The sequence below is a fragment of the Rhinopithecus bieti genome, unplaced genomic scaffold, assembly GCF_001698545.2.
Source record: "Rhinopithecus bieti isolate Rb0 unplaced genomic scaffold, ASM169854v2 scaffold_49802, whole genome shotgun sequence".
NCBI classification, from domain to species: domain Eukaryota; kingdom Metazoa; phylum Chordata; class Mammalia; order Primates; family Cercopithecidae; genus Rhinopithecus; species Rhinopithecus bieti.
In genome coordinates this window covers 54,591-80,250 of record NW_016819548.1, presented here as the reverse complement: position 1 = coordinate 80,250, position 25,660 = coordinate 54,591, and positions in this window count along the sequence as shown.

Here is a 25,660-nt window from a genome sequence, read left to right as displayed (position 1 = left end):
TAAATTATTAAATAATAAATTCTTTAAAAATTAATTTGAAAATAAATTATTTAAAATATTTATATTTTAAATGTACTCTATTTTCCTACTTGAAAAATAAATATTTTGGTAAATGAAATGATTTCATCAGCCATCTTTGTGAGAATTACTTGACTAATGTGATTTATTTTCTTCTCAGACGAGCAGAGAATTCATGACTGCAATTTCCATATTTACATCCTTCTATACAGAGTTCCATTAGTCATATGTAATCTCCTATTATTTGTTTTCCTCTTGGGACAATGAGTAGAGATTTAAGAATGAACCTTAAGAAATTAAGTTCGGTAGCTTTCAGCTGTCAGTGAATTAAAGCTGTAGCCTTTCTGGTTTCAACCTTCATGGTATGGTAACTAGAGGGCTGTCAATCAACTTTGTCTGCATATATTTTCAAACAGAGTGGAGCAGAGCAAATGCACATTGGAAATGAATTTTGAACAGTTCAGCAGAAGAGAGGTTTTCTCTCACAGGAACAAGGCATTCAGCAGGAGTTAAGGTCAGGACTGAAGTACTTCTGTCAAAATGCTCCTGGATTTATACTTTGAAGCCCTAGAGTCATCTTTGGAATCCCCTGCCTGTCCTTGTCTGAACAGGAATCCCAGGGGTTTTGACCCTCAGGGCACTAAACAAACATTTCTTTCAAACTGGCTTGGTTTAAGACACAGAACATTGTGTAACATTATGCATCTACTTCAGTACAGGCAATATTCAGTGCAATGTCTGCACAGAATATTTGTTACTTGAATATTTCAAGGAATATTATATTTTCTTCTGTGCATATTGTGAAACATTACAGAAGAGAATAGCATTTTAATTGTTTTAAAAAAGTTCAGTTTTTCTGGTTCAAAAGCAATTCTTCCACTAAAGTCATATAACTCATCCTAAAACCTGAGCACAATTTAGGTCAAATTTGTATACTGGCAGAGCTCTACTTATTTTTATGTTATTTGGGGTTGTATCAAAGCCTTATTCTGGTTCATTTCTAAGAAAGACAAGATCAAATTATACCTTTATAATAAGAGAAAGGGGAAATATATTGAATTATTCTTTTTTTTTTCAACTTTTATTTTAGAATGAGGGGTACATGTGCACATTTGTTACAATTGTATATTGTGTGATGCCGAGGTTTGGAGTATGACTGAACCTGTCTCCCAGGTAGTGAGCATAGAAGCCATTAGGCAGTTTCTCAGCCCTTGCCCACTTCTTTCTCTTCCCCTTCTAATCATCCCTTTTTTGTTGTTCCCATCTTTATGTTGCCGTGTATTCAATGTTTACCTTCTATTTAGAAGTGAGAACATACAGTATTTGGTTCTCTATTTCTGTGTTAGTTTGCTTAGGATATTGGCCTCCAGCTGCATCCATGTTTCTTTAAAGGACATGATTTTGAGACAGCCAGGTGGAAGGGTGTTCCTGGAGAAACTCCAACCAGCCTGCCCACTGACGTGGAGGCTTGGAAGTTCAGGACGTTTGCAGCAGGGAGGAGCCTGGCCCCTCCTCTTCCTGTGTGGAACCTGAGATTCAAATTGCCTGGGCAGGAAGTGCCCTAGTGGAGGGAATCTGGTCTAGGGAGAGTCACTGTTTTCCCCTTTTTTCCCTTTTCACCCAATAAAACCCTGCTTTACTTACCCTTTAATCTGTCTGCTACCCTAAATTTTCGTGGCTGTGGAATGGACAAGACCCCATATTTAGCTTAACTAAGGAAAAGTCCTGCAACATTTTCATTCATTTTATGGCTGCATAATATTCCATGATGTATATGTACCACATTTTCTTTATCCAGTCCACCACTGATGGGCACCTGGGTTGATTCCATATTTTGCTATGAACATATGGATGTTCATGAACATATGGATGCATGTGGCCTTTTGGCAGAACAATTTATTTTCTTTTGGGTATACCCTCAGTAATTGGATTGTCGGACTGAATGACAGTTCAACTCTTAGTCTTGGAGAAATCTCCAAACTGCTCTCCAGTGACTAGATTAATTTGCATTCCCACCAATGGTGTACAAGGGTTCCCTTATTTCTGCAGCCTCACCAACATCTGTTATTTTTTTTGATGCTTTGACAAAAGTCATTCTGATTAGGATGAGATCGTATCTCATTGTGGTTTTGATTTGCATTTCTCTGATGGTTAAGGATGATGAGAGGTTTTTTTTTTGTATGTTTCTGTGCTGTGTGTATATTTTCTTTTGTGAAACGTCTGTTCATGTCTTTTGCCCACTTTTTAATGGGGTAATTTGCTTTTTTCTCATTTATTTGTTTAAATTCCTTAAAGAATCTGGGTATTAGACCTTTCTCAGATGCATAGTTTCTGAATATTTTCTCCCATTCTGAAAGTTGTCTGGTTAATCCCTTAATAGTTCCTTTTGCTGTGCAGAAGTCATTTAGTTTAATTAGGTCCCGCTGCCAACTTTTGTTTTTGTTGCTACTGCTCTTGAGGACTTAGCCATAAATGACTTATCTAGGATGATACTGAGAAGGGTATTTCTTAGGTTTCTTTCTAGGGTTTTTACAGTGTGAAGTCTTACATTTAAACCTTAATTCATCTTCAGTTAATTTTGTATGTAGTAATAGGAAGGAGTCCAATTTGGGCCTGGGTAGCCAGTTATCCTAGCACCCACGTACTAACAAAAAAAAAAAAAAAAAAAAAAACATTCCCAATATTTATTTTTATCAAGTTTGTCAAAGATAAGGATGGGTTTAGTCCTTCCGCTTTATTTCTGAGGTTCTCCTGCTCTCTATCCATGTGTCTATGTTGGTCTGTTTTTGTATTGAATGGTTCTTATTGCGCAGATAAACTTTAAAAAATGAATGATGCTATTTTGAACTAAATCAAATTGGTTATTTATAATCTTTTGACTAGAACTTTTATGTTACCGATGGCTCCTCTAGATTAGAAAAGTGATCTATTATAGAGGATCAACACCCATGTAGTGAAAATACTTAATGATCCAGCTTCTCTAATAATAAATCAACTTCTCAGTTTTTTAGAATCTGTTATAATTTATCTGTCAAATTACACACGTCTCTTTTAAAAGTTCTTTTTCATACATTAGTGAGGTCCAGAGCTTTCATCATAAGATTTGTTTTCCAACATTAGTTTTAAAGAACAAAATGTCTTTTGCCTTTTCCATTTCACATTTTCCTGTCATACTGGAGCATGCAACAGCCCTTATTTGAGCCACAATAGATTTGTGAGAACACTGATAACTAGAAAATATTTGAAGTACAAAATTACGTGTTGATCTCTGTTTTTTTCACTCTGTTTTCTAGGTCTCGCTTTTAATTTCTATAGTAATATTCATATATAACTATTTGAAGGACAGGCTCATGTTTGAAACATATTTGTATATATCCAGTTTCTAAAGTAGACCTCATATTAAAAAGATATTTAATACATTTCCTTTTAATAGTAAGACAAGAAAGATGAATAGAATAATAATTAAAGCTCCATGTTCCTTTTTTCACTACTCATTCTCTTATCCCTCATACTATGTACCTATTAACAATACTAATCTAATATGAACTATCAAGTCTCTCTGATCATTCCTGGAAATTTCATGATTCAGATTTCCACAAATGCCCTCATATGTGTTGTAAACCTGTGCATTATAAAACGTATTTTGATTTGGCCATCTTTTACTTCCAGCTGAAAACAATAGAAAAACTGCAAAACTTAATAAAGCATGTTACAGTCCTCTGTCTTGAGTCACTGAAATGGCTACCATTACGTTGGCATGTTTCTGCCAGCTAACCTTCTTATGTCATCATGACTTTAGTTTATTTCTCAGACAAAATTTTAGATATTTTTCATTACCTTGTACGGGAATAATGCACAAGAAGTATATGTATCAAGGATTTAACTTGCACATGTCTGATAAAGAATTGCGTGAGATTGCTTTTTAAAAGTTATGAATTTTATCCTCTGGTTTCTCTTCAGTTCATATAAATCTTTCACCCTTTAAAAGTTGTGCATTTAAACATTTTAAACTAACCATTTTAAAGTAGCCAAAACCACTTAACACAATGAAAAAAACTACTTATAGATTTCTATTATTTATTTTAATCTAAAAAATGACTCAAATCAATTTCTATCAGTTATCCAAAATGTTATTCATTTCTCCTTCATGTCAAAATGAAATGAAGTATAATTTGGCAACATTTCTTCAGGGAAAAAGAGAGTTATTGGACAAATGACCACTTAAATACTTGGTTTCTGGGAACATTAAGGTCATGTCTGCACTAGAAATGTGAAGACATAAATGAGACAAATTTTCAAGATGGAGTAAAGCTTAAAGCTCTCTTGCCAGGGCAGACTAGCTGCCTAGCTAAATTATAAAACCATAATGTACATGACTTTATCCACCAATAAAATGGGAATTATACTACAAACCAATTCTGTCAGAGGATGTTATACAGATAATAAGATAATGTCTTTTAAGTGCTGTCAGTGTCTCAGATGAAAGAAGATAACTTTTCTATCCTCAGTAGAGAAGAGACCCATGATCACTAACATTTCACATTGCTAAATGTACCTTCTTTAGAAAAGTGATGCTGTTAAAGTAATGACACCTAAAGCTCTTTCACTAAACCTACTATAAAGCTATACTCATTAATAATGAAGGCATGGATCTGTAGCTGAAGTGGTGGGCTTCTCTAAAATTATCAGATATTTTCTATAAGATTAACAACCGCATTCAAGGATATTTACTGCAAGGCTAGCTGTAAACACAAACACACATTCCAAAGTATAATGCATTTCCTATTAGCAAGGGGGTCTTATAATTAGTATAAATACATGAATAATACAAAATCATCCTCTTCAATGTTAACTAAAACTAAATTTAGTATGTAATAACCTAGATGCTCTTTAAAATTGCTGTTTCCTTCCACTGTCCAATAGGACTCATTAAATATACTCAACTAATCTGTCCTCTGAGACACCACATTCAAATGAAATATCAATTTTATTTAGTTCGACCAAAGTGAAAGGCATATTCAAAACTTACATGTTACTAAACTGGGCCATGACCCACTCAAACTACCATGCTTTAAGTTTAATAAACAATTAGCCATGTTGTCATGTTGTCAAAGAGTGATATCGGTGGACAGGAATTTTTTTTTCCTTTGGCCTCAGTTATGAGTAAAGTTGTGTAACTCCTTGAAGTAGATGGATCTGTTTATGCAGAAAATAAATGACTAAAATTATTAATAAATACCCACAGAAATTATTTAAAAACTTTAAGTCTTCATAAGGATAAATTATCATACAATAAGAATATAATAAACCTCTCATAACAGAACCTGTGAGTGACAAAACAGACAATTATTTGGTAGATCACAAAGTGTTCCTGAGAGATTCACTAATAAATAATAGTAGTAGATTTTGCCCTGTTATAAAATACTCATGGCCATAGATATATTTAACATTTTTTATTTGATATAGACATGTCCTTATGTCTCAATTCTAGCCAATGAGGAGTTAAAAATCTTCTAGTGGGGAAATGGTTAATTAGGTCATAAGTAAGACTTTAGAAAAAGATGATCTGACTCCAAACATTGGTGTGTGAGATTAGAATGCCTGGGGATTCTTAAACCATTTTTCAGCAAAATGAGAGAGAGCCAATGTGCTGAGAATGAATCACCAGAAAAAAGTGAAAAGAATATGGACCCTTGATCATGATGTAAAGAATCTAAATTGACAAAAGCAGAAATAATTTTATTTCCAGGCTTTGTAGTAAGTCCTCTTAATATTTAACTCATTTTAGTTTGAGTGTTTTAGTATGTGCAACCAAAACCTGCTTCATTTATATACATACCTTGGTGAGAAACATACCCATATGGACCTCGGATTTTACCCTGTAGATTCTGACTTTACAGATGGATTAGCAGCAATGGCTTTGGGATCATCAAGATGGCATGAAGTGGTTAGAATCCTTGTCTCTGGGAATTACATGGCTTTTTGACCAGCGAGTCCCAGTGGCAAGAAGAACATTATTGTTGAATGGCACTGACATGTAGGGGATCAAGGAATTTTATTTGAATGTTCGTTACCCCTGTTCTTTTCTGTTTCTTCATTCTGAGAGATTGGAAACTGATTGTCTGCTTTAAAGAACCTCACTGACATTTCTTGTTCGGGCAGGCTTAAAACTGGTAGCATATGCAGACAGTAGGCATCATATGTGTGAAGAAAACTAACATTAACTGAAATGTTCAGGAATCCAACATCCTTGAGGGTCACTTTGGAATTTTTTTCTCCACTGGCAATTGGTTACGATAGCTGTAGTTGATTTCGGATATGTGTAAATGTCCTAGAATTCCTTAGAAGTACCAGAAAATGTAAAGTCTGGAAACATGCAGTGTGTTCTACTAATTGGTCAAGTGGGAGCTCATAATCAATAAAAATTCTAGCATTTAGTGGTAACATGCCCTCCGTTGTAACCTCAAGCTAGGGAGGCCTGGACATGTTTTTAAAATAAAGTTTGCCTACATTCAAGCTAGTTAATGGCAGAGTTAGGATTCAAATTCAAGCACCTGCCTTTTAGCCATTAAAAGTAATAAGATAAAGTTTGTACTCTCAATCATTGGGCTGCACAGCACTTAACATTAAGTACAATACATTAGAAACTAAAAGTTGTATAAGATAAGTAGTGTCTCAAAAGAAGAGTGACCAATGTGGCATTTGTTCTGCTTAGTATGAGACTGGTGTTGAAGTGAGTGGTTCATAGGAGGTTTACTAGATTAAAATGAATCTTTAAAGAATGGATAAGTACTGTATGAGTGTTCTTCCAGGGACTATTTCAGTAGTTGGAATAGAATACACCAAGAAAATAATCTCAGTTCAGAAAACTGTTCTTTAATCTCTCTGAATCCAAGTGATGGCAGTATCAAATGATAGAATAAACCATATAAAAAAGGAACAAATTCTCCTGAGGATTAAGTAACCACCTTTTATGTGTTTTGCACCCTATAACTCCCCAATTGTTCCCTTAACTTCACAATACTACTGTTGCCTGTTTACATGTCTATTTTACATTAGTCTTTAATTTCTATGAAGGTAGGTATCGTATTTGTCTTATCTACAGTTGTATTCTTTAAGACATAGTAGCCTAGCACATAATGAGGTCATTTAATATAATAAGTATATACACTTATACTAAAACTATTTATTTTGTTGACTTTTAACCTCATCTTACCAAAGCCTTCCTTCAACTTCTATTCATAGACAACAAACATAGAAGTTAAGGGTTAAATTAGGAAACTATGTCTATTGCCATAGAAATATTAAAAGAATGATTCTCATAGAAAGAGAATAATGGAATAATAGAAATATTCTGAATCTGAATTACTTAACTTTTACTATTCTTTTTCTTTCACTCAAAGTTGTATTCCAACGAAGTGAATACTGAATATATTTACATATTGATCGTTAAGATCAAGATAAGTATTTATTGGCATTTTGTAAAATAATAGATGTTAAATAATGAGGAACTATCCTTGGAAAATTAAAGTAACTTTTGGTAATATTAACTAGACAAAAGAGAAATATTACAATCCAGTGTCTGGTTGTTTGCATCTTTTTATTCAATGATTGATCCTCCTTGGCTTACACATGTAAAGACACAGACTGTTAGTAGTAGCAAAGTTGACATTTTTACATACATTTGAATAACTCCAATGTCTATCTCTCTTTGAGTTCCAAACTTAGATTGAGAAAAGTGGCATTACAGATGGAACATGACAAATTCAAAAATCTGAAATCCAAAATATTCCAAAATCTAGAACTTTTTGAGCAGTAATATGATGGTCAAAGGAAAAGCTCATTAGAGCATATTAGATTTCAGAATTTTGGATTTAGCATGCTGAACCAGTAAGTTTAATGCAAATATTTCCAATTTTTTAAATTGAAATCCAAAAAAAAATGTCTCAAGAATTTTGGATGAGGGATACTCAACTTATATTTTAAAGATGTAAAGATACTATTTAAGGATTCCTACGAACTTCAGCATGGAGTGCTGTGGTTTGAATTTTTGTATTCCGTTGAAAATCCATGTTGAAATCGAATCCCAAATACACTTGTATTAACAGGTACAGCCTTCAGGCAGTGATTAGACAATAAAAGTTGCACCTTTATGAATGGGGTTAGAGCCTTAAAAAGGAGGGGACTGGCTAGGCTCTTCTGCCCTTCCACCTTTCACCACGTGAGGACATAGTGTTTGTCCCCTATGGAGGACATAGCAACAAGACACCTGTTGGATTTGTACTTTTGGGTTAATGCTGAAATGAGTGAATATTTTGCGGAACTGTTGGGAAGGCATAATTGTGTTTTAAAAGGTGAGAAAGATGAGACTTTGGAAGGACCAAGGGTAGAATGATGTGGTCCAGTTCTGAGGCCCCATCCAAATATCTTGAATTGTAATCTGATTTCTAATTCCCACATGTTGTAGGAGGGACCTCATGGGAGGTGATTTGGTCATGGGGGTGGTTCTCCATGCTGTGCTCCTGATAATGTGTGAGTTCTCATGAGCTCTGATGTTTTTATAAGGGACTCTGTACTCTTTCACTCTGCATTTCTCTTCCCTGCCACCATGTAAGCCATGCCTTTGCTTGTCCTTCACTTTCCACTATGATTGTCAGTTTCCTAAGGCCTCCCCAGCCATTTGGAACTGTGAGTCAATTAATCCTCCTTTCCTTATAAATTAGACAGTCTCAGGTATTTCTTTACAGCGGTGTGAAAATGGACTAATACAACATCATTTTGACAGCAGAGACTGGGCCTTCACCAGACATCAAACCATCTGGCCCTGCAATCTTAGACTTCTCAGCTTCCATAACTGTGAACAATAAATTTACTCTGTTTATAAATTACCCAGCCACAGTCTCAGTTATTTTGCTATAGCAGAATGAATAGATTAATACATTGAGCATAGAGAATATATATTTCATCTGGGGAATCTATGATGCTGAAAATGTTATCATGAAAGAGATTGTACTTAAGCTGGAGCTGAAGCCTGATTAGGTCCCATTTACAGAGAACACTAAGAATAAAATCATGAACAGTAGCATGGAGAAAAATAATCATGCAAACATTTTCAGAAATTATCAAGTAGTAAATTATCTCCTGGAGAAGACTGGAGGAAATTGGTAAAAAGGAAATGTTTAAAAAGTTATGTTTGTTTATAAAAGTTAATAAATACTATATTGAGAATCTGTAATTTATGACCAGGCAAGCCATTTAGTGTTTCTGACCAGATCTCTTTTCCTAAAGGGATATATAGGAAGCCATAGTAATAACTATTGAATAAGTTCGGGAAGGCAGCCAAGATGAACTGTAGTGTTGAATAAAAACTGCTGACTGACTCTGACTAACCTCCTGAATGTGGAAATACTTACATATGTCAGGACGAACTGTGCTATGTTCCAATAACTTATGAGGAGTATATTGAAATGAATGAATGATTGATTTTGAAACAACTAAGTTTAGAGTTTATTAAAGTGATGAAGCAGAGTCATTCATTACACAAATGTCAGACAATTTATGAACATATCTAACTTCATATAGTTGTTTTATTTTCTTCTTGCTGTATTTTCTTTATAAAATTCCATAATTTACCCTCATGAAGCCAATTTAGAATTGAGATTTTGACTTTTATTTTATTTATTTATTTTTTATTTTGATTTTTGAGATGGATTCTCACTCTTTCTCCCAGGCTGCAGTATAGTGAAGCAATCACAGCTCACTGCAGTCTTGAACTTCTGGCCTCAAGGGATCTCTCACGTGAGCCTCCCAAATAGCTGGGACCACAGATCCATGTCACCACATCTCACTAACTTTTGAAGTATTTGTAGAGACGGGGTCTCCCTACATTGCCCAGGCTGGTCTCAAACTCCTAAGCTCAAGCAATCCTCTCATTTTGGCATCTCAAAGTGCTAGGATTATAGGTGTGAGCCATCACAGCAAGTTGCTTTTACTTTTACTGTATCAAAGGCTCCAGACCTTAGCTCAGGTTCCATATTTTATTTTCAGTATTCATGAATCTGGGAACTTTACTAATCATGTTACAGAAATACAGAGAGAACTCCAGTGAATGGGTACTTGACATTCCATCACCCTTTCCATAGGACTTATCAATTCCTATCTGAATCCTGTTAACTTTTTCATAGCATTCATTTCTTCTTGTATCACACTGCACTTCTCAAAGCATCTTTCACATGTCTTTCAGTTGGGATTTTTGAGGAAGTAACACTGTCTCAACTAATCCTGAAAGTTAATTACATGGGGAAAAACATTCTACCACTCATAAAATCATTAATAGCCAATGTATTGCATATGTGAATATTAAATCCTTACTTTGCATGAAAGCGTTTCTGCCTCTTTAAAAAAGTAGCAGTTTTCTGCTCAATTTTGCTGTGAACCTAAAACTTCTCAAAAAAAAAAAAAAAGTCTACTTAATAGGCAGCCAATTTTGTTTAAATAAAATAACCTTAAAATACTTGATAGCAATATCACTGATTGATGTTATTATTTAAATCTTAAATTATATACTTAATATACTTCTTTTATTCATAAAATATTATTTTGTGTAGTATATCTGTGTGTTGAATTTGCTAATATTTTGTAAATATTTTCACATCGAGGCTTATAAGGTGATTGCCAATAAGTTTTTCTTCTAATATCTGAGACATGTTTTAGAATAAGGGATATGTTATCTTCAGAAAATCATTTAGGAGTTTGTTGCAGGAAGTCAGGGGCCCCAAATGGAGGGACTGGCTGGAGTCACGACAGAGGAACATAAATTGTGAAGATTTCATGGCCATTCATCAGTTCCCAAAATTAATAGTTTTATAATTTCTTATGCTTGTCCTTACTGTGATCTCTGAACATAAATTGTGAAGATTTCATGGACATTTATCAGTTCCCAAATAATACTCTTATAATTGCTTCTTGCTTTTACTTTAATCTCTTAATCCTGTTATCTTTGTAAGCTGAGAATGTATGTCACCTCAGGACCACTATTGTACAAACTGATTGTAAAACGTGTGTTTGAACAATATGAAATCAGTTCACCTTGAAAACAAACAGAATGTTAACAGTGATTTTAGGGAACAAGGGAAGACAACTGTAAAGTCTGACTGCCTGTGGGGTCAGGCAGAATAGAGCCATATTTTTCTTATTGCAGAGAGCCTATACATGGATGTGCAAGTAGGAGAGATATTGCTAAATTCTTCTCATAGCAAGGAATATTAAATATTGAGACCCTAGGAAAAGAATTGCATTCCTTGGGGGAGGTCTATAAACGGCCGCTCTGGGAGTGGCTGTCTTATGCAGTTGAGATAAGGACTGAAATAAGTTCTGGTCCCCTGCAGTACCGTCAGGCTTATTTAGATGGGGAAAAGATCCTGCCTTGGTAAATTTGAGGTCACATCGGTTATCTGCTCTCAAACCCTGTTTTCTGTTGTTTGAGATGTTTATCAAGACAATACATGCACAGACGAACATAGACCTTCATCAGAAATTCTAATTTTGCCCTTTGCCTTGTGATCTTTGCTTTTCCCTTTGCCTTGTGGTCTTTATTGCCCTTTAAAGTATGTCATCTTTGTGACCTACTCCCTGTTTGTACACACCCTCCCCTTTTAAAGTCCTTAATGAAAACCTGCTGATTTTGCAGCTCAGGGGACATCACAAACCTACCCATATGTGCTGTCACCCCGTAGGCTCAACTTTAAAATTCCTCTCTTTCTACTCTTTCTCTTTATTTCTCAGATCAACCGACACTTAGTGAAAATAAAAGGACCTACGTTGAAATACTGGGGACTAGTTCCCCGATAGGAGTTGTTTTCTCCTCCTCTATTTTCCTGAAAGAGTATGTATGAATTTGACTCTATTTCTTCTTTATCATTACATATAATCTGGAGCTTTGTTTGTTACAAATACTTAATAACCAAGTAAATTTTGTGTCAATTTTGGTAGGTTGTATATTTTAAAGATAATTTTAATTTACATAAAATGTGAAAGTTACTAGTATAAAGTTGTACATATTTTATTATTTTGATACATGGAGGTTCTATTTTGTCTTTTAATTTCCGATATTAAACTTTTATCTCGTCTTTATAGATCCATTTTGTTATGTGTTTTTTAAGTTTATTAATATTTTTAAAGAAGCACCTTTGAGTTTTGTAAATTTTTTTATTTTTGTAATGTAATTGAATTTTGCTCTTTATTATTCATTTTCATTTACTTCCTTTGTTTTACATTTTTTTCCAGCTTTCTAAAAAACAAATCTAGGTCAAGATTTTAAAACATTGTTTTGTATATAAATAATTGAAACTAAAAATTTCCTGTGAGTACTGTTTTAGTTGCATGGTTTAATTCCTCAACATTTGGCAATTTTTTAGATATAACATTGTTATCCATTTTGATTTAATTCTAAAGTCACCTTAAAATATGTTTTTAAAAAATATTTTGTGTTTTGTATTTATTGAGACTATTTGTTATGGTCCAGCATATTATCTATTTAGGTAAAATTTTATGGTAAAATTTTATGTACTTTGATAAAATGTGTATTCTATAATTGTTGAGCATAATATTGTGTAAATATTAATTATATCAAGGTTGTTGATTTTTCTGTTTAGATATTCTATATTCTTATTAATTTCTTTGATCTGTTATAGCAAATATTGAGAGTTTTGCTAAAATTTCCAACTATGATTGTATTTTTGCCTATTTCTCCTTCAGTTTGTCATGATTTATGAAAATCTACTACTTGCATGCACACTTATAAATATTTAATCTATTGACTCATTGATCCTTTTAACATGCGATATTTCCCACTTTTTTTCTGGTAACAGTCTTTATATCAAAGTATACATAGTCTGGTAGTAATGTAGTCACTAGAGCTTATGTATAATTAGCGTTTTCATGGAATATCCTTTTCCTTTGTTTCTGTGTCTTTGTGTTGGAAGTGCTTCTGTCATAGACAGCATATGGTTGGACTTTCTTTCTTTCCTTTTCTTTTCTTTTCTTTCTTCCTTCCTTCCTTTTTTCCTTCCTTCCTTCCTTCCTCCCTTCCTCCCTCCCTTCTTTCCATCCTTCCTTCCCTCCTTCTTTTTAAAATCCAGGCTGGCATTCTCTGCTTTTTAATTGGAATGTTTAGTCCATTTGGTCTAATTAATAGAATTATTGGAATTTATATCTTTCATTTACTATTTGCTTTTCTTTGTTCTATTTTTGTTCCTCCATTCCTCATTTCCCACATTTTGTTGAGTTAATTAATTATTAGTGATTGAGTTTTGGCATTTCAATATGCATATTTAACGAATCATGATGTACTTAGAGAGAATAATATAAGACTTTATATAGAATATATGAACCTTGTAACCACATCATTCAAATAATCTCCTCTGTATTATGTTATTTTTATAAGCTCTGCAATTTGTGTAATGATTTTAGCTTTAAGCAGTCATATATCTTTTACAAAATTAGAAATAGCTACCTTCTGCACACATTTACTCTTTCCTATGCTCTTTATTGATAACTAGAGATCTGAGTTTGCATTTCAGGCTACTTCACTTTAGCCCAGTGAACACTCTTTTGTCCTTCTTTGTAATGTAGATCTTTGGGAAAATAATTCTCTGTTTTCTTTCATCTAAGCGTGACTTTATTCCCACTTCACCTAAAGACCAGAATTGCTAACTATAGATTTCAAGGATTGATACTTTTATATTCTTTTAACAATTTAAGGATTTTGCTCCATTTCTTTCTAGCCTCCAGTTGCTTTTCTTATGAAGATCAGCTTCACACATTGTTTGCCCATATGAAACCTGCCAGTTTTCTCTGGCTACTTTCTTTGTCTTTGCATTTCATCACTGTTGCTATGAAATTTTAGGTTCGGTTTTCTTTCATTTATTTTGTTTAGCAGTCACTTTGCTTCTTCAAACTTAGCTAGAAATTATACAACATATTTTGAAAATTTTCTGTTATTATTTTTTCAAATACATTTTCTATTTACTTTTTCTCTCTTCGTCTTCCGGGTTTTTAATTATATAGATTGTGGACTACCTAATTTTGGTCCTTTGGTCACAAATCTCTGTGGTTCAGATTGTATCATTTCTATTGATTTCTCTTCAACTTCATTGACTTACTCTGTTGTACTCTTACACACTGCTGGTAAACTTGTTTGGTGATGTTTTCCTTTCACTGATTGTACTTTTCCATTCTAGAATTTCCATTTGTTTTTATTTCTATTATTGATGGCTGTCTGATGAAAGTCCTTATTTTAATTGCTTATTACCATATTTTTTTCATATTCATGAACATTTTTAAAATAGCTCCTCTAATTTTTCCAACATCTGGGTCATCTGGGGATCTGTATCTAATGAATTTTTTGGCATGAATTATGTTTCCTTTGGCATTTCAATATGCGTATTTAACTAATCGTGATATACTTAGAGAGAATAATGTGAAATTTTATATAGAATTAAACACTTGAATATACTCGATTTTTTTGTCTTACAATAAGTATTTTGAAGAGTATTGTTTTAGATGCCCTGCATTTAACTGTTTTGCTTTGAGGAGGATTGATCTTTGTTCTAGGAGGGTACTAATTTGTCTGAGACTCTGACTCTAAACACTCCTTTATCTTTAGAGCAGTATACACTAGAAATCTCCACTCAGTTGTTTTAGATTCTAGATGCTGGTATCAATATATGCTCTGGAGTTTCCTTCCCAGAGGTATAATTCAATAATCAACTGATGATCTGAGCAAAACTTACAAACAAATGTTAGAACCCAACCTATTTATGTTTCTCATTTGTGTGGATTTCTTCTCATCTCAGCTTTATTTTATTAAAAAAAAAAAAAAGAAAGAAACTACTGTACTAACCCTGAACTTTGTACATGGACACACCAAGCAATTAAAACTACTTAATTTGATATGCTATACCTAAGATTTTGAGGTGTACCCTCAGGCAAAATAGTGACAAGCAACTAGACCCAGCTGGCTTTCTTTCTTTCAAAGGTTTGATTTTCTAAAGTGCTGTGCACTTTTACTGAGCCTGACTGCCATAATATACTGATTTTTAAGTATTTAGTAAAAATTATTTTATAACTGTTCTATGTGTGAGGTATAATCAGGATATTTCATATTACCAGAGTATTTTTTATTAATTTAAATTAAAATATTTCCTAGCTATAAAGGTGTAAGGATCATAATAAGTATTTGTCAATCCTTGTATATTAATCATCCAGAACATGTATGTGTCAATATGACATATTCAAAGACCCCCTTTTTAAAAAATACATAGAAGTGCGGGGGTTTCATGTAAAACTTGTGTGGAAATGGTGAATTAGAGAGAAGGAGTCTTTAAGAAGATAGGAATATATAAAAATACATTGTGAATAATAGAAAACTTATGAATCAATTAACCAAAAGTATTTTCTACTCCTATATGTGATCACAGGAAAACTATCTGAGCTAACACTATTGGTCCCTTTTGATACCAGGAAGCACAGATCAATGATAAATCCCCCAAATAATACATGTAACATGTCTTAAGAATGTTATCTCTGATTGTCCTCAAATCTTTTATTAGCGACCAACCTTGTTTTTAATATTTTTCTCCTGCTGAACAATCATAAGGATTCAAGCATTTCCAGGGCAATGACCAACCAAATCAGTGCTCAATCCAGTTTCATCCACTGGTTGAGAATTCATGAAAGTCAAACAATTGTAGAGTGCTGTGTAGAAGTCCCTTGGCTTTCAAGCTAAAGGTTAGGAAAGAAAAGGAAAAGAAATATAGTCTTTCTTCATTTTATTGAATCAAAGAAGTAAAAATGTTTCTGCTTTGTCTAGAGTCTAGTGTATATGAAGTGGCCCACAGAGGGGGAAATCATGAGGACTCAGACTAACTGAAGCAATTCTGAAACACCAGAGCCAAGGGTAAAGACATTGACATCTATCAAGAAACCACTATTGAAGAAGGCTATTCAAAATTCAGTATGAATAGGTATCAAGGGAAAATGGAATTTTTAACCTAAGCTTACATGCTGGACAATCAGATGAAAATATCAGCAGTATTTTTTCTGGTTTCTGTAGACTAAATAGGAGAAAAATATGTTTAATCATCTGAGACTTCTAGAAATCAGGTTTTATGCATCTTGTTAAAATAATTTGACTAAAACAGTTTCTTAACATCACTTTTCCTTCATCAAAGTAAAAAATGACTTTAATTTAACATTATTAAGAATGCTTAAAAACAAGATATAGCAATATAGTTTCAAAAGAAACTGTTTGACTAAAAATATATATTAAGTTAATGGGCTCATCAATCATATTTTGCCACAGAGCGGTCTTACAATTTTTTCAATAGTGTAAAATGTTGGTTTTGTCAGCATTTTTGATGTAATATAAATTCTATAAAAATGCTGCCCACTAATATAATCAACTGCATCCCAAGTGATGTCAGATATTTATAATTTTCCTTGATGTAGTCTGCGAATGTTTTCAATTGGGTAGCCATATTAAATACATTTACTTTCTGGCAGAATGCAGTTTTTGACTAGGCAATCATGTTTACCAAGCAAATTCATTGTATATTACTTGTACCTTAAAGAAACATTTTCTGTATTCAGCAAACTCAGCACTCTGATAGCAATGCTTGTTTGTGACACCTGGTTAAAAAGGACTGTCAGTGAAGGAAGATGGAGTGTTTTTTTTTTTTTTCTCTCTCTCTTTTTTCCAGAGCCAACTACATAACAGCAAAATTACAGGCATGTTGACATTATGCATCACTTTTTATGTTTCTTAATTCTGTTCTTAAAATTCTACTCTTTGGAGTATGAATATGTATCCTAAGAAAACCTTATTACATTTTTTTAAATGAAAAAATGTTTCAGTTTCCAACCTGTTATTAATATGTCAAAGTGATTATTTAAATAAAAAATCAATTTGTATTTTTTGTTCTGTGAAATTATGTCATATAAAATAAATCAGAGAGGATATACACAAATTGTTCAAATTTGTTATATTAGAAAGAAAAATCATATGTACAAGTGAAGTTAGAAGTCAAATGTGAAAAGTAATCGTAAGGGATCATTAAAGTTTAATTTTTTATAGAGTTCTTTTGGTATTTATCTGGCTTTCCTGTTTGTTCTTAGAGAGAGCAATGGTCTGCCTCAATCTCCTCCATCATAGTCAAAAGTGAACATAGAACCAAGCAGCTCTTAAAGTGGTATGAAGTGGTAAACTCGTTTGCCAGTGACTTCACAGGTCAGTGGGGGAAAGGAGTTTCTAAAATGGAGAGTTACTTATGTCCTCCCAGATCCATCTGGATGTCCTCCCAGATCTATCCAATATTACTTATAAGAAGTTCTGACTACATGGTGAGCAACAGTGAGGAGAGGACCCTAGTTTCTTCAGGAAAGAGGCAAATTTATTCAACACCATTTACTGAGAAATAGTGATTGGGCCAGCTTGCCTTCTGCCATCTAAAACACAGATGGTAGGAAGAGAAGATGGACTTTTTTTTTTTGCTTTCTATTTCTATGTATACATAGACTAAATTAATAATAAATTTTACATGTATTTTATGTGTGTTTACATATGTGTGTGTATATATATATATATGCATGTATTTTTTCATCATTGCAGTTTCTTGCCATCAGAGTTCAAAAGCCTTTATGTTTTCAATTTTTACCTTTCTTAAGCAAAGGAAATTCTACATCCTCTGCTGACACTTATTTCAAACTCTAAAATACAATCCATGAAAAGTCAGCATGAGTCATAGTAACATTTTAGTGAGTTTTAAAATGACATCACAAATCACAAAGTATAATTCTGTGTACACTGTAAAAATTTTGTCTTCTGAAAATTGAGAGGAAAGAAAGAGGGAGGAAATAGGTCAACAATGGTCTCTATTTTGAATAATCAATGGATTAAAATTGACTCATATACTCAATCTATTTCATTCATGGGAACAAGTAAGCTGTTAAGTTTTCTCCCATCTTCAAGGGAGAATTAACTGAAATTTTTGAATTTCTACTATTAATTAGGCATTCTATCTGAAAATTTGGGTTTAGCATCCACTTTAATAGACTCGATACCAGTGCAATAATTCTGTTCAAGTAAAGGAGGTAACAGTGATAGTAGTAATATGTATGTTTTCTGTAAGGTGGAAATAATATACAGAAGTAATGCTACTTTCATTCTACCTACAATTACAGTTCTTAATGTTTGCCTAAAGATAGAACTTATACCTTACTAATGATATGTCTCAGAAGAAAATGACTTCTGAAACTACATATGGAAAGTAGTAAATTAAATGTTAATAGTTAATTCTAGACTATGTTATTTTAGTGTAAGTCCTGTGCCTCCTAGTCTCTTTCTCTCCCTCCCTTGCTTCCTTCCTTCCTCCCTCCCTTGCTTCCTTACTTCCTCCCTCCCTTTCTTCCTCCTTCCCCTCCCCACTTCCTTACTTCCTGCCGTTCTGCCTTCCTTCCCTCTCCTTCCTCCCTTCTGCCCTTCTTCCTTCCCCTTCCTTCCTTCCTTCCTTGCTTCCTTCCTTCTTTCCTTCCTTCCTTCCTTCCTTCCTTCCTTCCTTCCTTCTCCTTCCTCCCTCCCGCCGTTCCTTCCTTCCTTTTCCTTCCTTCCTCCCTTTTTCTTCCTCCATTTTTTCTTCTTTCCTTTTATCTTCTTTCCTTTATTTTGCCATTGCCTCTACATTATTGTATTACAAATTGACTAGGCTGGGCATGGTGGCTTACATCTGTAATCCCAGCACTTTGGGAGGTCTAGGTGGGCAGATCGCTGGAGCTCAGGAGGTGGAAGCTACAGTGAGCCAAGATCATGCCACTCCACTCCAGCCTGGGTGACAAAGTGAGACCCTGTCTCAAAAAAGAAAGAAAAAGAAAGTAGAATTGGTTGAATACCTAAGAAGGGGTTCAGACTTGATTTTGTTTTATATTATATACTGAGTTTTAGAATGTCAGAAATGATTAAAGTGTTAATAGTTTATTTGTATTAATGGCACCATGGGATGGTCTTCACTTCATGTTTGTCTTCTAAAGAAAGATTACAAAAATGGGTTATTATTAATAAAAATAATTCAGTACTGTATCAGTTTCTCATAGGCTTCTCATTATTATTTGATATTTAAATAGATCACTTTCACAAGCTCTTTATCATTATCTTTGTCAATAGTCCTTTCAATTTTAAATTCATAGACACTGCCAGGTGCATAATCTTCAATGGCTTTAAATGATGAAAAAGTTTGCTCAACATCTCACATTATTAACTTCATGAAAGTCTTCATCTTTGTCAAGATATATACAAGTTCACTTTGTAATCATTCTTCTTTTTATTTGCATTTTACCCTGAGATGTTTAAAGCATTCAAGAACTACCAGATTTCCAGGGATAACTGCCTGAACTTAGTGTATACATGTGTGTTGGGAAGGGAAAAGTGGCTATTTAAATAGGAAGTAATTTAATAGTTGATATTTCAGTAGTAAATGCTTTAAAAATTATAAAAGTATTGTGTTCTTTTGCAACCTTGTAACTGCAGGGATTCAAAACTTAACTATTGTGATCTTGAGGCCTCTCTATTGAAATAATTCATAGTAAAGGTCCTGAAGTAGGAAGCAGGAACTCCAGGCTAGAGGGAAGGACATGAGACAGGAGCAAATTAGACAAAACAAAGAACTCCAGACTAGACCATCGCCATTTTTTTTTTAGCCAGGCTGATATGTTTTGTCTGCATCACTACCCATATCTCATCTTGAATTGTAACTCCCACAATTCTCATTTTTCATGGAAGGAACCTGGTGGAGGTGATTGAATTATGGGAGTGGGTTTTTCTCATGCTGTTCTCATGATAGCAAATGAGTCTCATAAGATCTGATGGTTTCAAAAATGGGAGTTTCCCTGCACAAGCTCTCTCCTATTGCCTGCTGCCATCCATGTAACTCGTGACTTGTTCCTCCTTGCCTTATTCCATGATTGTGAGGCCTCCCCAGCCACAGGAACTGTAAGTCCTTTAAAACCTGTTTTTCTTCTGAGTTTCAGGTATGTTTTGATCAGCAGCTTGAAAGTGGACTAATACAATAAATTGGTACTAGAAGTGGAGCACTACTGAAAAGACACCCAAAAATGTAAAAGTGACTTTGGAACTGGGTAACAGGCAAAGGGAGTAACAGTCTTTGGAGGGGCTCAGAAGAAGATGGGAAAATATGGCAAAGTGTGGAACTTTCTAGAGACTTGTTGAATGGCCTTAGTCAAAAATGCTGATAATGATATTTGACAATGAAATCCAGGCTGAGGTGGTCTCAGATGGAGATGAGGAACTTGTTGGGAAATGGAGCAAGGGTGATTCTTGTTATGTTTTAGCAAAGAGACTGGCAGCATTTTGCCCCTGCCCTAGGACTTGTGGAGTTTTCAACTTGAGAGAGATGATTGGCCGGGCGCGGTGGCTCAAGCCTGTAATCCCAGCACTTTGGGAGGCCGAGACGGGCGGATCACAAGGTCAGGAGATCGAGACCATCCTGGCTAACACGGTGAAACCCCGTCTCTACTAAAATAAATATAAAAAACTAGCCGGGCGAGGTGGCGGGCGCCTGAAGTCCCAGCTACTCAGGAGGCTGAGGAAGGAGAATGGCGTGAACCCAGGAGGCGGAGCTTGAAGTGAGCTGAGATCCGGCCACTGCACTCCAGCCTGGGCGACAGAGCGAGACTCTGTCTCAAAAAAAAAAAAAAAAAAAAAAAAAAAAAAAAAAAAAAAGAGAGAGATGATTTAGGGTATACGACAGAAGAAATGTCTAAGGAGCAAAACATTCAAGATGTCACTTGAGTGCTTTTAAAGGCATTCAGTTTTAAAAGGGAAACAGAGGATAAAAGTTTGTAAAATTTGCATCCTGACAATGTGATAGAAAAGAAAAACCCATTTTCTGAGGAGAAATTCAAGCCAGCTGCAGAAATTTGCATAAGTAACGAGAAGCCAAATGTTAATCTCCAAGACAATGAAGAAAATGTCTTCAGAGCATGTAAGAAATCTTCACTGCAGCCCCTCCCATCTCAGACCCAGAGGCCTAGGAATGGGCAGAGCCCAGGGTCTCCATGCTGTGTGGAGTCTAGGGACTTGGTGCCCTGTGTCCCAGCCGCTCCAAGACGTGGTTGAAAGGGGCCAACATAGAGCTCAGACTACGGCTTCAGAGGGTGTAAGTCCCAAGCCTGGGCAGTTTCTACATGGTGTTGAGCCTTTAAATGCACAGAATTCAAGAATTGAGGTCTGAGAACCTCTGCCTAGATTTTAGAGGATGTATGAAAACCCCTGGATGCCCAGGCAGAAGTTTGCTGCAGGGGCAGAGCTCTCATGGAGGACTTCTGCAAGGCCAGTGCAGAAGGGAAATATGGGGTCAGAGTCTTCACACAGAGCCCCTACTAGGCACTGCCTAGTGGAGCTGTGAGAATAGGGTCACTGTCCTCGAGACCCCAGCATGGTAGATCCACCGACAGCTTGCACTATTCACTTGGAAAAATTGCAGACACTCAATGCCAGCCTGGGAAAATACATGGAATTGGGGCTATACCCTGCAAAGCCATAGGGGTGAAGCTGCCCAAGCCCATGGGAACCCACCTCTTGCACCACTGTAACCTGGATGTGAGACATGGAGTCCAAGGAGATCACTTTAGAGCTTTAAGATTTTACCGCTCTGCTATATTTCTGACTTGAATGGGCCCTATAGCCCCTTAGTTTTGGCCAATTTCTCCCATTTGGAATGGCTGTATTTACCCAATGCCTGTAACCCAATTGTATTTAGGAAGTAACTAAATTGCTTTTGATTTTACAAGCTCATCAGCCGAAGAAACATGCCTTGTCTTGGATGAGACTTTGGACTTTGGACTGTGGACTTTTGAGTTAATGCTGAAATGAGTTAAGATTTTGGAGGACTGTTGGGAAGGCATGATTGGTTTTGAAATGAGGGGACATGATATTTGGGAGGGGCCACGAATGCAGTTATATGGTTTGGCTGTGTCCCCACCCAAATCTCATCTCGTATTGTAACTCCCATAATTACCATGTGTAGTGGGAGGAACCTGGTGGAAGTTGATTGAACTCTGGGGTGGGTCTTTCCTGAGATGTTCTAGTGAAAGTGAATGAGTCTCACTTGATCTGATGTTTTTAAAATTGGGAGTTTCCCTGCACAAGCTCTCTCTTTTTGACTGCTGCCATTAATGTAAGATGTGACTTGCTCCTCCTTGCCTTCCACCATGATTGTGAGGCCTCTCCAGCTACGTAAACTGTAAGTCCACTAAAACCTATTTTACTTCACAGTCTCAGGTATGTCTTTATCAACAGCATGAAAAAAGACTAAAACACAGACCAGTTCTCATCACCAGCTCTTCAATGATGAAAAACAAAATGGGTTGTTTGTTTTGAATCAATTCTAAAGCTTTGCTATTGTTTTCTTAATCTATGTATACAGTTCTCACTTAAAAGTGCATTTGGTAATGCAAAAACCTTCTCCACACATTTTCTTATGGTTATTCCACTGCACTAAGTTAAGAATCCTATATGGTAATAATATATCAGTATAACAGAAAGAAAATTAAGAAAAGTAAACGGTCATAGACTACCCAAACTTTGGAGAAGAGGGATTTATTTCAGGGAAGAGAAAATTTTAATTAGGAAAACTTATTATTGGAGCTTCTTAAAGTAGAATTTTAGACTAAAAGGAATCTACTTGTGAGTTTTTCCTTAATTACTCCTGAGGGATCATGGATACTAGGAAGTGGTAAATAGAAGAGATGAGAGAATATTTTAGGTGAGGGTCAGAGCACCTGTCGTGGACAAAATTGAGAGATGGTAGAAAGAGTGAGATCTAATTTTCAATATTTCTCTTGCAGATAATCATTTCTGAACTTTCTTTAAATGATAGCTCTTTCTTTAAAAGTCTACAAAAATCTACAGCTGTGTGCTAGTGGATTTGTAGAAAATAAATGAGAAAGTACACTGTAATATGGGGAGGTGATAAGTTAATGGGAAAAAAATAAAGATTTGAGAAGAAAGCAGGAGCTTGGAGTAAAATTGACCAGGTAAATCAAGTATCCCTCTATAGTACCCTAAAAGAATCTTCAGAAATTTTTAAAATCCCAGTAATACTTAGGAAAGTGACTTAAATTTTCTTTGCTTTAATTTTCTTATTTATAAAAAGAATATAAGAATCTCTATCTCCTTTGCCCCTGGTTGTGACAAGAATGACAGTACATAGGGCATCATTTGTCAAACCAATGAAAGTAAAACACTAGTGGTACATGAAGTATGTTTACCTGGTGCTGGAAAGGCATTGTTAAAATACTATAATAGAAATATATTACTACTACTGTATGTGTACATATATAAAATATATAATTACATTTGTATTATATTTATGTAACTATATATTTATATATATAAATTACGAAACTTGTAATTACACGGAACAAGAAAAAAAGGAAAAAGTGAGTTCATTTTAAAGAAAATCAAGTAGGAAACAGATTATGCAGACTATGTTCTCAGTGTGACAAAATTATGAAAATGAAGTATGGAAATAATTGAGAAAATATGCATAAAATTATATGAAAAGTAAATGGTAGGTAAAGAGCACTCACTAAAAATATCGTTATAAAATGCATAATTGTGCTAATGGCTTTCATATATGTTACTTTATATAACTCTCTTAGCAAACTGATGAGGCATGAACTGCTATTCACATTTTTGAAGATAAATAATTAGTAGTCCACATATGTGGAAAATTGCTTTGCCCAATATCACACAGTAGGTTTGCCATGAACTCCAGCACAGGAGTCCAGAATGCCAATCTTTTTGGATTTTACTCTGCACCATTGCCTCTTCATAGAGTCATTCTTTGCCACCAGTAGTGTGTTTTTTTAGACTCTATGGTTCAGCGGCACAACATTTCTGGTCAAAATATTCTGTTCTAATATCATGCGGCAATATGACTTTTTAAATTTTAGAACACATATTACAATTTTACTAGCTTGACAATACTAAAAGAAGAAACATTTCCAATTAATATGAGAACTATAAGCTGTTTAATTCAGCCATTTCTCAGTTAGTGCAATTGTTTCAGGGAATTTCTTCACTAAAGACAAAAAAAGGAATAACCATTATATTTCAAAAGACATGGTTGTTAATTAGGCAACTTTAAAAATTAATTGATTTTATAATGATTTTAAAAATAAAGTCAGAATCATAAATAAATCAAACAATATATTTAAATCTCATGCATGAAACTGCAATGATTAGCCAAATTTTGGAGACTAATAAGCGTTTATTAAATTTCTTCCTTGTTTGTACTCCCTTAACATATACTCAATAAATACAGAAACAATAAAACTTCTCTTGACTTTTGCTATGTAGAAAATTTATATAGTTAAGAAAATAATTCAAGAACCATCTGAAAGTCAAATGTGTGAGAGCACAATGTACAGTGTCTTGAAATAATTAATGAAGAAACTCCAAGTAGAGGAATGTTTGGATCAACATTAAATAGGAAAAGATGGATAAGAAAACAAGAAGTGTTTCCATTGGTTCTTCAGCTAAAACTAGGCTTTGAATTGAATGCTGTGCAGAATAAGTTGAGGAATATTTGTAAGGTTAGTTTAGATGGTACAGGGTTACAGAAAGTGGTTAAAAGCTTGTGGTCCACAGGTTCTCATTTATAAGTGGGAGTTAAACACTGGGTACTCATGGGCATAACAATGGCAATGATAGAGACTGGGACTAGTAGGAGGCAAGGGCTATATAACTGATTATTGGGTACTATGCTCAGTGCCTGGTGAGCAGATCAACCATACCCCGAACTTCAGCATCATGCAATATACCCAGGTAACAAAACTGCACATGTATGTACCCCCTGAACTTAAAATCAAAATTGGAATTATATTTTAGAAAACATTATGGTCCAACTCATGACAAATATAAAGACGATATTGTTCAGCAAAACGTCTTCACAAACACCAAACTTCAAAAGAGAAAGGAGTGGTTATGTGGTTCCTTATAATTATATTGTCCAAATATGATGTATTTATAACAAGATGGTTTTGTAAATTATCAGAATTTTAGTGTATAGTCACTAATTCAGAAAGGAAATTCAGCGCTAGAAGAAATCAAGCAATCATGTTTCCTCCCCTTCTCCCTTCTTCTTTTACTACATGCTCATTGATATACTCAACGAAAACTCTTCTTCTAAGTACTAAGGAGGAAGAAACAAAAATGAATTTGAGATCTTCTCCGGTGACAAATACCCATACATTAGTGGAGAAAATAATGCTGATGGGAGTTAGTACTAATTCAGGTAAAGCAGACTAAGTACTATGCCACAAAGAGTACAAAGCGATGAAAATTAATTCTTACTACAAAAGAAGGGAAAGATTCTCTGGAGAAAATTGGTTTGTCCATTGACTCTGCCTAAAAGCTCAACAGACTAAGAGGGTCAGAGGCTGGGGAAGAAAGAAAACCATTTCAATATTAGGACCCTGGTAGCAAAGATATGGTGATGGTGAAATTTAAACATCTGATGGAATTAGCCAGTAGTCTAGTGTTCCTAGCATAGGAGAGACAGGGAAA